General features: G+C 40.3%; 1 long non-coding RNA gene across 1 annotated transcript in view; it reads left to right on the top strand.

Moving 5' to 3' along the window:
- Positions 1–13,033, top strand: part of LOC131280501 (uncharacterized) — a 48,717-nt gene that overhangs the window by 34,568 nt on the left and 1,116 nt on the right. The window contains exon 2 of the long non-coding RNA XR_009188112.1: positions 12,571–12,686. This is a non-coding gene — a long non-coding RNA (uncharacterized lncRNA). The remainder of the gene's footprint in view (positions 1–12,570; positions 12,687–13,033) is intronic.

The raw sequence follows: 13,033 nt of genomic DNA, 5'->3' as shown, positions 1-13,033 counted from the left end.
CTATTTAAGTGCTTTGACCTTATATTTTTTTCTGGTTTCCATTCTTTAACCAAATATATATATATATCAGTTTTAAACCTGGAATGTATTTTTTCCTCAATATATAGTATGGAGGATTTAAACTTGAAGTATATAGAAATCAAGTTGAATAAATAAACTTACCTAGAACACAAATTTATAGTCCCACATAATGATCTTTTGGATCTTTTAAAGTGCATGTGTGGACCATTGACCATGAGGTGCAGCGGTGCTCAGAGATGTATTCACCAAATGCAATGAATGTCTCATGATGATGGAGGAGATTGTTGCTATGGGGGAAGAAGTGGGATGAGGGGGGTGGGAGGTATATGGGGACCTCATATTTTTTGAATGTAATATTAAAAAGATAAAGACAAAAAAATAAGTGCAGTGAGTTAAGTGAAAGGAAGATGTGAAATTTTGAGGAAATATTAACCATTTCAGAGCAACCCAAAACAATCAGTTTGTGTGTGGATTACAAATTTCACTTAAAGTGAAATGCAATATTGTGGAGTGGGTTGGGTATCTTCCCTGTTTTTCTCCTGCAAAATAAGTGTAGGTGTGTGGATCTTTGGCAGAATCCATATTGCATGTTGTTTTAAAGTAGCTTCTTAGCGGTCACACTGGGATTCTCTGATGGGTACATTCACTAATTAGCGACAGAGAGGGAACAGGCTAGGAAGGAGGAATGAAAATGGAGTGGGAGGAAATGGAGCCCCGGTTCCCAACTCTGCTGCCCTTCAGGAAAGAGGAAGCTGGCTGTGCAGGCTGAGAGAGATCCAAGGGGCCTGGCCAAGCCCTGCTCCCCGGGACCCCAGGACCCTTACGTTGCCTAAGCTCTGCTCAGCACAGCAATGGGAACTACAAGAACAGGTTGCATAGAAGTTCACATCTTATAAAATGCTATATATTAGCATTACACACAGAGCACACACACACACACACACGTATGTGTGTAAATGTCTCTAGCTATGTCTCTATCTCTGTCAATCTGCCTAAGTCTCTTGATTAAGTCCAGGGCACTGTCCATTAAATCACAGCTAAATGCATTAAGGAACCCTCATTTTCTTTCCAGATCCTGGGCTGGAATACAATTCTCCACTCCCTGCTGTGAAAGCCCAGGCCCTCTCGCTGGGTTTCGCATCTTCCAGGCCCACTTCTTTATGCAGTTGTGGCTGAGTAACCAGCTGCACACTGACTACATCTCGCATCGTCTGTGCTGAGTATCTTTCACGTTCTTTATCTGGGGTTTTGCTGCCATGTCACCTGCATGCCAGCAAGTCCATTCAGCCACTCTGACAGATGATCAAGGGGTTTAATACCCATGAGCAACCCATGAACAAACAAGGATGGAAGTTCATGGTTAAATTCTCCCTTCTCCCATTTCCTGAGTGGACAATCCCAAGGCATGTTCTACCCGGCTCCTGAGATGGTCTGTGGGGTTAGGACCCGTTTACGCACAGCGGAGACTAGCTGTGGATTGGATTTGCTTCCTGTCCTGTCTCACGTTTCCAAGTTACCTATTTGGTCTGTACTTAAAATGGCTTCTTGGGACAAGCCAAAGAACTTTATATTGATGGTCCTACTTTTGGGGATTATTATGCTGAGAAGTTTCTTTCAAATTAGAATATGAGACTAATTTTTTAATATTTTATCTGGATACATAGGTTTGTGTTTTTCATATACATTATCTCATTTTAATGCTTTCAGCAGCTCTTCATGACCACTTCTCACCTCTAATCCTAATATCTTGCACCAAGTAAACAATCTATTTTATCCTGGATTATTGCAATTCCCTCATAATTGGTTTCCCTGCTTCTGTCTTTACTGCCTTCATTACCCCTGTCCTCACATCAGACTATACTAAATCCAGCAGCCAAAGTAATCTTGCAATCCTGTTTAAATAAAAGTAAGATGATGCCACCCCTCATTTCAAAACCCTCGGTAGATCTCCATCTCAATTAAAATAATAGCTGTTATGATGGCCTAGAAGGCATGATGCAGTCACCATCCTGATCTAATCTTCTCCAGCTTTCACATTTGATTTACTCCACTCTAGCCACACTGGCCTCCCGTTCTTCAAACAGGTTAGACATCCTCCTGCCTCAGGGTTTTTGCACTTGCAGTTTCCTGTGCATGGAATTCTTCCCCCTATTTATTAACATGGCTCACTCCTTGCCTTCTTCAGCTCTCTTCTTGAGTCAAACCTTCTCATTAAGGCTTTACCTGACCACTCTGCTTAAAATGGCAAAACTTCTGTCTGTCCTGGCACTCACTATTCCCATCTGATTAATTTTTTCCCATAGTAACAAAATCCAATGCAATCTCTTTGATGTAATCTGATTTATTTATATTGCTTATGACTATTTCTCCTGCCTGATATAACCTCCATGAAGGCAGGGATGTTTGATTGTTTTGTTCACTCCTCTTTCCAGTGCTCAGAACAGAGTCTGACACATTGCAGGTGCTCAGTAAACATTTGAATGAATGTATGAATGAATGAAAGAGCTTTGTGAGTTTTGTCCTATTTTTATTTTATCATAACAAAACAGAAATTCAGAAAAGTTAAGGGACTCTATCTACTTCAAACAAAGTAAGTGCTTGAGTTAAGTCTTGAACTAGCTATCCCGTCTCCAATAATACTCTGTGAGAAAAAATGGAAATAGTCTTTGGATTCAGCAATTCCATTGAAACTAGATTTATGAGGACACCAAGCATATGTAGGGAAGGTCTGATAGTTAACTTTTCCAAACACATGAAAAACAAGAATATTTGATTCCTAAATATCTTCATCTTTGTAACAACTGCAAGAGCACTCAGACCAAATCTGCGACCCATCTCCAGGGCACACGTGCCTGGTTACATTTTTATTTCTCCTTATTTTCTCTTTAACCAATTTCCTCACTTACTGTGTTTTACTGTGTTTCATTCTATGAACTTTTGTAAGGTACCTCAAATCCTCCTTTGAAGTGTGGCAGAGTCAAAATAAAGAAAGAAATTAAAACCCTCTTGTGGAATAAACATACTGTGTGAGGCTGGTCTGGCCTGACTATGAGAAAAAGTTGAGAGGGAATAAAACCTGAACATAAATGGAGCCCATTGGGCATTACTGAGATTGCCCTGTTGCTTCATGATGTTGACTAAAAAAATTAACTTTTTGACAGAAAAACATGATTTAAGTAATTCAAATTTGTGCTTTAGTCTTTAAGGGAGCTGACAAATGGATGGATAGGATGGCATTGTCAACAGCCATGAAGGGTCTGAGATTTTACCCTACTTGCAATATAACAGTTAGCTTGCCACAGTTTCATGTTTGCTAGTGGAAGACATGAGATTCCTGGGTCAGAGGTGAAAAGCAGTTTATGACAGCAACAGCAATAGCCAGAGTATCAGTTCTTTTGCACCAGTCCCCCAGATTTCAATTCCCACTTGGTGATGCAAAGAGGACCCAGTGGCACCTGCATACCCAGAGCTGTATTACAGGAGAGGAATCCTGAGTTCTGGAATCTGAATCTTTTATATTTGGGCAGTAAGCCTGCCCTGCCCATTGCTCTGGAGGTACATGTTATCTCTATTTCCAAGGATATTTATTAGACAACATCCTTGAAAATAAAAGTCATCTCTGTCCATCTCTTCCATGCTCAGTATCCTCCACTGAAAGGCAGCTGCCCTCTTAATCCTCTTTCTCAGTTTTTTTTTTTTTTAAAGATTTTTTTATTTATTTAATTCCCCCCCCTCCCCTGGTTGTCTGTTCTTGGTGTCTATTTGCTGCGTCTTGTTTCTTTGTCCGCTTCTGTTGTCGTCAGCGGCACGGGAAGTGTGGGCGGCGCCATTCCTGGGCAGGCTGCTCTTTCTTTTCACGCTGGGCGGCTCTCCTCACGGGCGCACTCCTTGCGCGTGGGGCTCCCCCACGCGGGGGACACCCTTGCGTGGCGCGGCACTCCTTGCGCGCATCAGCGCGGCGCATGGCCAGCTTCACACGGGTCAAGGAGGCCCGGGGTTTGAACCGCAGACCTCCCATGTGGTAGACGGACGCCCTAACCACTGGGCCAAAGTCCGTTTCCCGCTCTGTCTCAGTTTTAACTCTTAAAGCCGAGCTCTGTGCCAGAGCCCACATAGACTCTTCTCTTTCTCCCTTGTTCCCTCTGCCTCTATTTTTTATTCTTGATTGGAAGTAAATCTTGATACTCTATAACCCTCCCTTCATTTCCCAGTACTATCTCTTTCTACTCAATTCACACTAAGCATCACAAAAGCTCTGGAATGGAGCTGGCAAGCCCGATTTCTTTAGGAAGCAGAGCAGAGAAGCTGAGAACACTCACATTCTAAGAATTTTTGTCCATGTCCCAAGGATGTCTTCAGAACCTCCAAGTTATCATTTCTGTCTCCTTTTCATTTCTCCTCTTTCCCTCCCAAGTGCTCAGAGCTCTAATTTTGTTCCCAGATTATTTGTTAGTTAAGGGAAAAAGGAATCTGATAAAGTTCCCCAACCTAAGGAGTCATAGTTGAAGGAGGCCTGGACGGATGAGTGTTTTGGAGGCCCTGGGGCTTTGGTTGACTGGATCTAGACGAGCAGCAGTGTGGCATGTCTCATGGGGCTACTCAGGCAGTCTCTCAAAATTGCCTGATGATTTTGGATATTTTTCTAGGAAACTACTTTTCTGCCCATCTCGATAACTTTAATATCTTCTCTATTTCCTTTGAAACTTCCATACTCCTGAAATTCTATATACCACCCCCACCCCTTGCTCCATCAAACCCTACTGTTTCTCTCCTTTCCACCCACAGCAGACTTGCCTTCATGTTTTATAGAGAAAATAAAAGCCTTCATATTGTCAGCAAGTTCACAGTCCTACCCCCATTGACTCCATTTTCTCCATTCTCTCACCAAAACTCATCTCTCCACATGTGCTCTCAGCCCCTTCTGTGCCTTCTCATCTCCTACTCACTCTTCACTATCTCAAATTCTGTCTCAGCCCTTACCATACACCCCAGAACTGTGCTTCCTAAGCACTAACCAATCACCCCTGACTGCTGAACACAGGGCAGCCTGGTCAGTCCCCCCTTCCTTTCTCTCTGCAGTACCCCAACCACCCTTTCTTGGCTTCTGGGAGATTACATACTCCAAGTATCCCTTTTTTCCCTATACTGTTCCCCTTCAGACTCCCTAGATGTTCTCTGTCTTCTATCCAACTTCCAAATTAGTCCCTCAGGCCTGGTCCCAACCTCAAGGGCAAAGGATGCAGGAAGTGGGATTCATAGTAGACCTTCACTGTCCTTATCTGACCCTTACTTCTGCTTTCAGAATATAGGCTTAGTTCTTTTCTAATATCTCTATATTACAGGGAACCTGGATAGTCATACCCTGGACTCATAATCTAACAGTCCTAGTCAGAGAATAAATAAGGATTCCCTCTCTGGAGGTAAAGTTTAACAAAACAAAACAAAACCAGAGAAGGCCCTCGAGTGCTCTATGCTAGACCACGTGTCTCCTCAGAACAATCCCTGTTAGTGAAGGAGAAGACGAGCCGTAGGACACTAGTACAGATTTTGTTACTAGAAGGTGGGTTCTGTGGCAACAACTAGCTGAAGATGTGGAAATGGTATTGGAATTGGACAGTGGGCAGAGGCTAGAAGAATTTTGAGGTGTATTTAACAGAATATTGGTAAACTATATAAGTGTTATTAAAGGTGCTTCTTGTGAGGACTCAGAAGGAAATGAGAAATATTTTATTGGAAACTGGAGGAAAGGCAATTCTTATTATATAGTGGTAGAAAAGTTAGCTGGATTGTGTCCTATAGTTGTGTGGAAAGCATAATTTGTAAGTGATGAACTTAGATATTTACCTAAAGGGTTGTCCAAGGAAAAAGTTAGAAGTGTGACTTGATTTCTTCTTGCTGCCTATGATAAGATGCAAGAGGAAAGAGATCAATTGAAAAAAGAACTGTTAAGCAAAAAAAGAACCAGCATTTAGTGATTTGGGAAATTCTTAGCCTATACAGATTGCAAGAGATGCTAAAATGAAGAGATTCACTTATGTTAGTGTTGACTATATTTCCTCAGTCATTTTAGCCTTTATTCCTTCGCCAGGAAAAGAGATAATTTTAGTCAGGAGAGATCTTTGGAGATCTTGTCTAATGGCCTGAATCCTTGTGACATACAAGGGAGACCTTGTGACATACAAGGTTTTTGAGAATGTTATATCACTAGAAAACGCCAGCTTGAAACGAAAAGGACAGAGACAGTATGGAATAAAGGAAGGCTATCATTGCTCTCAGGAAATTTTGGTGGAATGAAACAGGTTGCTAAAACTACTCATCAGCAAACATGTGCTGCCCTTCAAGAAAAAGGAAAGGTCACTCCAAGGGCAGAGTCATGGGACCAGAGGCCAGGGTCTTGAGTCACAGAAGATTACTCCCAGGTCTTGAAAACTAAAGGACTTTTTTTCCTTTTGAATTTCAAAATTGCTTGAGATTGGTGACTCCTTTTTACCTTCTATTTTTTCTCTTTTGGAATGGAACTGTCTATAACTGAAATTCTATGCCTGACCCACAGTTTTATATTGGAAGCAGGTAACTTGTTTTCTAGTTTCACAAGTCCACAGATGGTGAGGAATTTTGTCCCAGGACAGAGCATACCAAGAGGCTCACCCCTAAGTGTTTCAGATGACTTACATGATGAGATTTGGGACTTCTGAGCTGATAATATTTAGAAGAAATTTGGAGCATGAAATGGTGCAGTAACAGGCTCAGACTTTTGGGGATTTGGAATGAAATGAATGTAGTTTTCACATGTGGCAGACATGAATCTTTGGGAGTAAAGATTATAGTGAACATTATGGTGGTCCCAAAGATACCAAATACTAGTTCCTGGGGCCTGTAAATGTTATCTTATTTGGAAAAGGGTCTTTGCATATTTTACTGATTAATTTAAGAGTTTGAGTTGAGGAGATAACCTGGATTATCCAGGTGGCTCTAAATGCCATCACAAGGGTCCTTATAAGAAAAAGGCACAGGGGATCTGGATGACAGAGCAAGATGCTCCAGAGCTCTGTCTCCCTTAGAAGCTTTGAACAACCAATAAGAAAAGGCAGACACATCTTTCTCAAAGCTCCAGTTAAGGACTACAGCAATAAGGTAAAGTCTGAATCAATAAGAAGGTTATCTAAAGCAGTAGGATCTCATGGCCCCTTGACTGGCCCTTCCCTGAAACCTTACTAGCTTGGCACAGGGTCAGCCCATGTTTCTAGTGCAGATTCTTGGTCCTGGTTCTGAAGGATCAGAGTAATCCTCGTGCATATCCTGGGAGCATGAATATCTGGTCTAATCCATCTGGTGGTGGCTTAAAGGACTTGCTGTCCCAGAACTTGCCCTCCATATAAAAAGAAGCTTACAGGGATCTCCTATAGAACACTGTGGGAAAGCAGCCAAGTGGATGCCTGTGGCAAGGGATTGTTGGATGTAGGACATATAGTGAAGTGAACAGGACTGTGAAGAAACTGTTTCTTAGGGGAGAGGGGACATTTGCATCATGTAAAAGGGGGATTTCCTAGGACTACACACACATGCCCAAGACAAGATGCATGCACAGAAAGAACCAGGGAAACTTTGTTATAAGCTTTGACATTCAGCTATTCTCTAAACTCAATGTGTGAATAAGGTCTGTAGGAGAGCACTTGTTCAGGTCAGTCTGCAAAAGATTGAGAGAGGTATTTTTTTTCCTTTCCTTTTTTTCATTATTTATTTACATTTTTTAGCTCCTGCTGTTCAAGGAAATCTCTGTTGTATTAATAACACTAGTTGTATACAAGCTTAGGGAATAGATTCCTCAGAGTGTAAATTCCAGTGATTACATATTAAAATATCAAATTGTCCAGGTTTCCACAAAAGATTACAAACTATAAAAAGAAATAGGAAGTGATGGTCCAGACAAAGGAGAAGATTAAATCATTAGAAACCATCAGTATGAGGGACAAGACCTGGGATACTCCTATACAAAATTAAAAAAAAAATCCTGATGGTGACAGTAGCACGTTGTGAATTATATATTTGAATGTGGTTAAAAGGGAAAATTTTAACTTTTATGTATGTTATTAGACAACAAAATTTAAAAAGAAAAATAACATGAAAGTATAGAGAACAGTGAACCCTAATGCGAACTATGGATTACAGTTAATAGTATAATTTTAACAATATTGTTTCATCAATTATACCAAGGTATCACACTAATGCAGAGTGTTATTAATAGGGAACACTGTGTGTTTGAGGGGTGGGGATATACATGGGAACTCTATATTTTCTATGCTGTTTCCATAAACCTACAACTTCTCTAATTAAAAAAAAGTGATCCTATATATGCCCAAAGAGCTAAAGGAAAATATAGTCAAAGAGCCAAATGAAATCCACAAAGCAATAGTTGAACACAAAGAGAATATCAAGATAGAGATGGAAATTATGAAAAGGAACCAAATAGAGCTGAAGACCACAGTAATAGAAATTTACAATTCCCTAAAGGGGCTCAACAGCAGATTGGAGCTGGAAGAAGAAAGAATAAGTGAACCTGAAGTTAAGTAATTGAAATGGAACAGTCTGGAGAGTAGAAAGAGGAAAAATTGAAGAAAAGTGAACAGAGCCTGAGGAACCTGTGGGATACCATCAAGTATACCAATATACTCAGTGTAGGACTCCCAGAAAGAAAAGGAAGAGAGAAAGGGGAAGAGAGATTATTCAAAGAAATAGTGACTGAAAACTTTCCAAGTTAGTAAAAGGCATGAATAAACACATTCAAGATGCTCAATGAATTCCAAATAGGATAAACCTAATCAGACCCATACCACACAATGTTATAAACAAACTGTTGAATGCCAAAGGTAAAGAGAGAACTCTGAAAGTCACAAGAGAGAAGCAGCACATCACATACAAGGGAGCCTCAATAATATTAAGTGTTGGTTTCTCATTGGAAACCAAGGAGGCAAGAAAGCAGTGGGAAGACGTATTTAAAGTGCTGAAAGCAAAATATTGCCAATCAAGAATTCTATATCTGGTAAAACTGTCTTCCAAAAATGAGGGAAGGAATAAGGCATTTCCAGATAAACAAAAGCTGAGGGACTTCATCATTACTATAACCCTAAAAGAAATGCTAAAGGAAGTTCTTTGGGTTGAAAGAAAGTGCACTAGATAACTGACTGAAACTACATGAAAAAATAAAGATCTCTGGTAAAGATAATGACATGGTAAATATAAATACCAGTACTGTTTTAAATTTGTCACTTCACTTTTACTTTCTACAGGATCTAAAAGGCAAATGCAGAAAAGGAAATAATAAATCACTGGTTGTGGACCCATAATATATAAACATGCAATTTGTGACAAAACTACGTGAAGTCATGGTGAGGTATAGGAACATAGTTTGTGTATGCTAATGAAGTTGAATTTGTATCAAAGCAAACAAGATTGTTATAGATTTAGGATTTAAATTTAAGCTCCATTCTGGCCCATGTGCAGTGCTGATGTGCGCAAGGAGTGTCGTGCCACGCAGGGGTGTCCCCCACATAGGGGAGCCTCATGTGCAAGGAGTGCACCCCCTAAGGAGAGCCGCCCAGCGTGAAAGAAAGTGCAGCCTGCCCAGAAATGGCGCCACACACATGCAGAGCTGACACAAGATGACGCAACAAAAAAAGAAACACAGATTCCAGTGCCACTGACAACAACAGAAGTGGACGAAGAAGAAGACAGAGCAAACAGACACAGAACAGACGACTGGGGTGGGGAGGGAAGGGGAGAGAAATAAATAAATAAAAATAAATCTTTTAAAAAAATAAATTTAAGCTCCATTTTAACTACAAAGAAAATATCAAGGAATATGCAAACTCATAAAGACAAAAGTAGAATACATGTTACAGGGGGAGGGGCAATAGGGAGTTTGTACAAAATGAGTATAGCAGTTCTGTTTGGCATGAAGTGAAAGTTCCTATAAAGGATGGTAGTGCGGGTACTGCAACATTGTGAATGTGATTAATCCACTGAATGGTATGCTTGGGAGGGATTGGCATGGGAAGATTTATGTTGTATATATGTTTCCACAATTGTGAAAAAAAAAAAAGAAAATGAAACTAAAGGATAATTAGATGTAATACATGATACTGGATGAGATCTAAGAATGGAGGAGGAAAGACTCAAAAGGACACTATAGGGACATAACAAAAATTGGAATATAGACTGTAAGCATTATATCAATGTTAAATTTCTTGGACTTGATACATGCCTTTAAGGTAATTACATAAGTGAATATCCCTTTTCATAGGAAATGTACATGGAAGTACTATGCGTTCAAAGATTATGATGTTTGTAAATGGTCAGAAATAGATAGATGATAGAATGATACAGCAAAGGTGGCAAAATCTTAAAATCAGTCGTGGCTCTCTGGAAGGGGATGCTGTATGTTGGAGTTTTCTGTATGGGGTTTGTATTTTTTTTTAATTTTTAAAAAATTTTTTAAATAATCGTGAAGTAGGTAACTTTTTCCTTCTCCAATTAAAAAAAATTTACCATACAGTATTCCCATATGTCATCCCATCACTAACACCTTCCATTGTTGTGACACATTTGTTACAAATGATGAAAGAACATCATCATAAATTACATATTTTTGTAACTGCCCTGAAAGTTTGCAATTATTTCAAAATAAAATGTTACAAAAAAAGAGAGTGGTAAATAAAGGGATGATCCCCACACGGATGAGGAGAAAGTGATGGAACCAAAGGGGCAGAGATCAGAGTGATGTGGATACACATCAGGTAATACTAGCAACCACCAAAACCTGAAAGAGGAAAGAAAAAGATCCTCCACTAGAGAGTCCAGAGGGAGTGTGGCCCTGGTGACATCTTGATTTTGGACTTCTGATATTCACAACTTAAAAAAAATTATATTTCTGGTTTTTGTTTTTTTTTTTCCTTTAGGAGGCACCAGAAACTGAACCCGGGACCTCTCATGTGGGAGGTGGGTGCTCAAATCCTGGAGCCACATCTGCTCCCTGCTCATTTGTTTTTGCTCGTTATCTGCTCAGTGTTTGCTCACTGTCTTGCTTGTTGTTTTTGCTTGTTACTTTTGCTTGACATCTGCTTGCTGTTTGTTTGTCTTCTTTAGGAGACACCAGGAACCAAACCTGGAGCCTCCCATGTGGAAGGTGGGTGGTCAACTGCTTGAGCCACATCTGTTCCCTCTGTTATTTTAAGTTACCCAGTTTGTGGTAATTTGTTATAGCAGCCACAGAAAACTAATGCAGTCAGTAAATGGCACAGCCTGTTCCGAGCCTCCACCACTTCGACATAGTCACTGAAAACTAATACAGTTAGTAAATGGCATTACCAGCTGTGCCCTCCTTTTCTAAACACTCTCTTTCTATGTTTTTGTGCCATTTTTTAATGCCTTTTTGGTTTCCCCTCTCTCTAAGCACTCCTCTTTCATCCTCTGCTAACTAGCCCATCAATGCCAGAGTCTCTCAAGGGTCTCTCTTAGTCTTTCTTCTTTTCTCTTTCCCTTCCATTCTATATCCTCTTTCTTGAATGTCTATCTACTTTCCATGGACTCAGTAAGCATATAAGAGCTTCCAAATTTATACTGCCAACTCAGACTTCTTTTTTAAGCTCCAGATCTATAGTTACAACTGCTTATTTTAAATTTTCACTTGGATGCCTCATATTCATCAAACTTAGCATGCCTCCCTCCCTACCCTCTTCCTCACTGGCCTCTCTTCTAGTATTTCTTATCTTGATAAGCACACTTCTAGTCACTCAGTTATTAATGCCAGCACTGTTGAAGGCATTTCTAACCTTTCCTCTCCTTCACAACCAGCTTCGATCCATTCCTAAGACCTAACAAGTCTACCTCTGAAATAGATCTCGAATATGTTCATTTCTCATTTTCACTGCCATCAGTCTAGTTCGAGACATTACCATCCCTCACTTGGACTTCTTCAGTAACCTCTTAACTGTTGCCCCTCCTTCTACCTTTGCTCCATCTAATTTTAGTTTTATAATTTGTTTATTTTAAATTCAGTGCATAACAAGAACGAGCTGATAAAAATGCAAAGCCAATCATATCACTATCCTGCTTTAATCTCTTCAATGATTTTCAATTGCATTTAGGACAATACCAAGGTCTATAAGGTCCTGAATGAGCTATGTGGTGAATGCTGTGAGGTGCTAATCAGCTTCCTCTTCAGGATTGAAGGAATTATTCCTCCAACTGCCAGGAGTGTTACCAACTATCAGCCCTCAGTTGCCAGCTGCCTTTGGGGGATTGTTTCAACTGAAGAGAACTGCCTTGCCCAAGGAGATTCCCCTTCCTGGGGAGGCCTTCATCCAACAACTGATTGGTGACTGGGGAGGGTAACAGTAAAAGTCAAACCTTCTCACCCCAGTTTGGCCAACTCCAACTCGACCATCTCAGAAGGGACAACCCCATAGAGTCACCTGAGACCTCTGTTGAGATTGCATCACAGCCCAAGTTGTCCCTCTGTCCTTTCATATTTCCTTTCTCTTCCTTCCATAGGTGCTGATTTCAGAAGACTTGTTAAGAAACTGCCACACACTAATCCCCATTGCAGAGACTGCTTTCTATAAACCCAACTTGTGGCACTCTGAGAAGCAACGTTGAGATTAAAAGAGGTAATAGTGCCACTGTCCTCTTTGATGCTCAAGTTATATCTAAAATATTGTCAAACCTTCAGTGTTCTGTTCAGTATATGGGGCCAAATTTTAAAGGCATTGATAAAGTAAAGCATTACTGATGACAACTACCATGTTTAGGGGCTGAAAACCATGTTAAAGGACAAAGTGTTGAAGAAATAGAGTCAGTCGGCCTGAAGCAGTGTTGACTCAATAGAAACATGATCATTATCTTTAGATTTTTAAAAGACTACCAAAGAGAAGAATATTTTGTCTTATGTTGGTCCAGGGATTAGAATTTGTAGCAATGGGTGAAATTTCCTGGGACCCAAGTTTAGGTTCAATAT

The sequence above is a fragment of the Dasypus novemcinctus genome, chromosome 11, assembly GCF_030445035.2.
Source record: "Dasypus novemcinctus isolate mDasNov1 chromosome 11, mDasNov1.1.hap2, whole genome shotgun sequence".
NCBI lineage: Eukaryota > Metazoa > Chordata > Mammalia > Cingulata > Dasypodidae > Dasypus > Dasypus novemcinctus.
The sequence above is the reverse complement of the archived record's forward strand: the minus strand, read 5'-3'. Positions and strand labels throughout refer to the sequence as shown.